The sequence below is a fragment of the Priapulus caudatus genome, unplaced genomic scaffold (assembly GCF_000485595.1).
Source record: "Priapulus caudatus unplaced genomic scaffold, Priapulus_caudatus-5.0.1 Scaffold1444, whole genome shotgun sequence".
NCBI classification, from domain to species: domain Eukaryota; kingdom Metazoa; phylum Priapulida; class Priapulimorpha; order Priapulimorphida; family Priapulidae; genus Priapulus; species Priapulus caudatus.
Window position 1 is genome coordinate 46,102 of NW_014578505.1, and position 4,743 is coordinate 50,844.

A 4,743-nucleotide genomic window follows, 5' to 3' on the forward strand; every position below is an offset into this window, starting at 1 on the left:
ACTGTGTTAACTTACATTTGACCTGTAATCAACAAAATCTGTGATTAAATTGCCTTATCTTGTGTTATGTTACCTGAGATAAAGACTTGTAATAAGGCTATGTTAGAAGGCGTTAAAGAGCGTTATCCTGCACGTGGTACTTGAGATTAAAACGTGTCATAAAGCTTTTGTTAGAAGGCGTTAAGGAGATATTTTGCTGTTTAAATTGTAGCAGCAATTTAATTTGTGTAATAAATGTCAGGGGCGTACTTCAATAATCTTGCAAATAGCAATAAGATTCTCTCTTTATGTTTAATGCAAATAAAACATTTTGTCTCTCAATTCAAACTGCTGCCGTCGTAGTTTTACCCACTTGATTAAAACGTGATTAAACTTCATTATATTCATGATTGTAGTAAAATTTGTGTACGAAACATTAGAGAGCGAAAGTCAATAATTATGTAATTATTATTATGTTTACTCTTAAAATATATTGGCAATTAAACTTTCATCTTTCAATTCAAACTACTGTCGGTATGGTTTTTGCCCACCTGATGCGTTCATATTCGGACATGCTGCTGCCACCATCTTTGTTAGGATACCTCCTCTCCAGTTTGAATGCATATTCGTCACAAAAAAACGATTCCTCTGGTGAGATATTGTGCATGGGCTAACACACTAACATAGTCAGATTGTGTACGGACTGGTATAGGCAGCGGGCACCCTATAGGCTATGGCGCTCTACTGTTTATGAACACAGGTCTACTGATAGTGTTTTATCATATAGATCTATGCTAGGATACCTCCTCTCCAGTTTGAATGCATATCCGTCACAAAAAAACAATTCCTCTGGTAAGATAATGTGTATGCGCTAACACACTAACGTAGTCAGATTGTGTACGGACTGGTATAGGCAGCGGGCACCCTATAGGCTATGGCGCTCTACTGTTCATGAACACAGGTCTACTGATAGGCTGTACACAATTCCCAGCTATGCTAATGTATGGGCAAATGGTGCTCCGACGTCGGTCGCCGTTGACTGCCAAGATAATTGTTTTCGGCCGTTCTTATACGTTCAAACTGGAGTCGGGCAGGCTGACAGCACGTGTGCATGGTAAAATCCGATCTATAATATTCACTTTTCTCGTATAGCATCACGCCATTGGTTCCGCCACGATATATGATTCCACTAGCGCGAGACTGCGCATGCGCTAACACACTAACGTAGTCAGATTGTGTACGGACTGGTATAGGCAGCGGTCACCCTACAGGCTATGGCACTCCTTATTATATTATACTTGTATAATACATTGCACATAATACATTGTATAATACATGGCACTATATTATATTTGTATACTAGAACTAATACTAATCTACAAGTAAGGCAGGTATTAGTAAATAGTTTCTGCTCCGAGCCTCTAGATAGCGCCTATGCCATTGTATTCATCCTAACGGTGAAGTGAAGAGTATATGGTATTATACGGTGGGAAATCAACCAATGAGCGCTGGGACTGAGAAGTCCCACAAGGCTGAGATCGTATTTGAGTGTATGCGTGAGCTTGAATTTGTTATTTCTCATTAGAAAGGCTTCGCACTCTTAGCAGTTGTTAATTTCAGAAACTAGAATCTTTGCTGAATTCGACAGTTTAAGCGGCTCGTCCGGGATGCGTTGCTGGCGCGGGCGGGGAATTTTCGAAGGAAGCCTACTTTTTCGCCTAAACTCACAATGGAAAGTGGCCATTTCGAGTGCGTGCCGGCAACAGCTTGTTTACCAAAAAAATTATGGAAGCATTTTTGAGTTAACAACATATATGGTGTCACTTGCGACGTGGATTCAGAGGATGGCATTGTGATTTCTCAAAAAATCTTTTGCTGATTTATGGAAATTTTTTCGCAAGTACGGCCGCCAATAGGAAATGATTTCCTACCGTGGTACCAATCTGGATGACAACCATCTGGATTAATTAATTATTAATTCATAATTTATCAATTACCCGTAATGCTCAAAGTAATCTGTAAGTGGGAATATCGACTCGCATACGCATGCTCTATTTTATCACATCCGTCTCGGATCTTAATTAATCTGAGAATCATCCGAGAATCAATGAATCTAAGACAATAAATAATAGCCGAAACACACTAACGGACTCCCCGTTACAGCCATCCCAACATAAATGGTCTAATTAAGCAAGTTTTTACTGATATTGAATGGCTTGTGAGATCTATTTGCATTTCTGCCTACGCTTCACCAGCCTAACTTCGATTAATAGATTAGTATTGATCGATATAAATTTCAATTATTTTTGACGTAATTCTATATAATTTATACTAATTCCGATAATATTGAAAATTTGATAGTAAGTTTATCTAGTAGTGTTCTGTTCACTCATCAAACCTCAAAAATTTTACATTTTCACTAGTCGCGCAATCAGTACTGGTGGTTGTTATCAAACTCCGCGACAGATGGCGCTCTCAATCACCCCCCGGACGATCACCCCCCGGACATTTACCTCCCGCACACACACAACACACACACACCACAACACACACGCACGGTCGCACGCGCCACGAGCACGCGCAAACAAGCACACCCGACGCACATGCCGCGCGCACACGATCACACACGAGCACACAGCCACACACACACACACACACACACACACACACACACACACACACCACACACATATATATATATATAATATATATAATTAATATAAACACACCAAGGCACGTTATTATCTTGTTTATTAATTAAAAGAATTCAACATACATTTAATGATTAATTTAGTTTAAGCTAAGAACTTAGTAGATTGATATGCTCTGCCCGCCTGCCTACCTGCGCGTGCGCGTGTTCGTGCTCGTGGCGTGCGTGCGTGCATCCCACGAACTGTACACAGTAATGTATTGTAACAATTACGGCTGTTTATAGTCAGGCGGGCAAGGCAAAACATCCAATAGCTTAGACACTTGCCCGTGACACGTGCCGATTAACTCTAACATAATAATATTCTCTCTCACCAGCGTTTCATGCACGTTGCGTCATAGTAATATCAAGAAGTAGATAATAACACCAAAGAGTGGCGGCACCCGATTCCCGCATTTTTAAAACACGATTTTCTCATCAATAATTTGCCCAGAGCAATAGAGAAATGCAAGTGTATACGTTTCCTAACAGCCTTATTATGAACCAACTAACAATCCCACCTTCATGGTACTGCGATATTCGTTTACAATAATATTTGCTTAGCGTATGCTGTAAATTCCGTAATCTGCAAGCGAGTCTGAATCGATAGAATTTAACCCGCAAAATGGCGAACTTGTTGCGATGGTGTTTAGACAATATAGAAGCTATCGCCTGCGCCAATATTTAGGCAACGGACGGTTTCCAAATCGATGAGTGCCCCGATAGGGGACTAATTACGTTGATTACCTGCGCCGTGCGTATGTGATACTTACTGCATAACTACTTTACTACAGACAGAATATTGTTTATTAATTGTATCATTACTTATATGTAAGATAAGTATGTCAATTCTTGTGTTGGCGATCATCAATAACTCGAGCGCGTCGTCGCAGGTTCTTCACGAAGATCAAAATTCGAATTTAGATTGTCTACTCAACCCTATCGGGCACGCATGAATTTGAAACTGTCCGTTGCTGCTACCCTTGGCGGAGGTAAAGAGGGCACTCACGGAGAGTGCATACCTCCGCCAGAATGTAACATCCCTAACCCTATTATACACTCCTGGTAACATGTATGTGTTACGAGCTGCTGGCTGCTGCTGACTGACTGGCCTGCTGCTGACTCGACGCGCTAATACTCGATCGCGCGAACACACACAACACACGGAACGGCGGGGCAAGACCCAGATCACACGTAACCTCAATCCCACTGCGTGGGCGAGGTAAAAAGGGAGAGAACGAGACGAGGAAAGAGAGAGAGAGAAGAGAGAAGAGAGAGAGAGAGAGAGAGAGGGGAGGGAGAGAGAGATTGAGATGAAATAGAAAAATGAAGAGGACGAGAGTTTGAGACGGAGACAGAGAGCAAGAAAGATAGAGAAGGAGGAAGAGAGAGCGTGAGCGATGGAGGATGAGAGAGTGAGAGCGATGGAGGAAGAGAGAGCGAGAGCGATGGAGAGAGAGAAGAGAGGGGAGAGCGAAGAGTCAGAGAGGCGATGGAGAGAGAACAGAGCAGAGAGAAGAGAGAGAGCGGAGGAGAGAGAGAGAGAGAGAGAGAGAGAGAGAGAGAGAGAGAGAGAGAGAGAGAGAGATGAGAGGGAGAGAGAGAGAGGGGCCGGAGAGGGAGGGAGAGCGAGAGCGAATGTGATAAGAGAGAGAGAGAGAGAGAGAGACGAGAGAAGAGAGAGAGCGGAGAGTGAGCGCAATGGAGGAGAGTGAGAGAGAGAGAGAGAGAGGAGAGAGAGCAGAGAAGAGAGAGAGAGGAGAAAGAAGAGAGAAGAGAGAGGAGAGAGAGAGAGACGAGAGAGAGAGAGAGAGAGAGAGAGAGAGAGAGCGAGAGTGAGAGCGATGGAGAGAGAGTGAAGAGAGAGAGAGAGAGAGAGCGAGAGAGAGAGACGAGAGAAGTGAAGCGATGAGAGAGAGTGAGAGAGAAGAGAGAGAGAGGAGAGAGAAGAGAAGAGAGAGAGAGAGTGAGAGAGAGAGAGAGAGAGAGAGATAGAGAAAGAGAAGAGAGAGAGTGAGAAGAGAGAGAGAGAGAAGAAGAGATAGAGAAGAGAGAGAAGAGAGAGGGAGAGTATG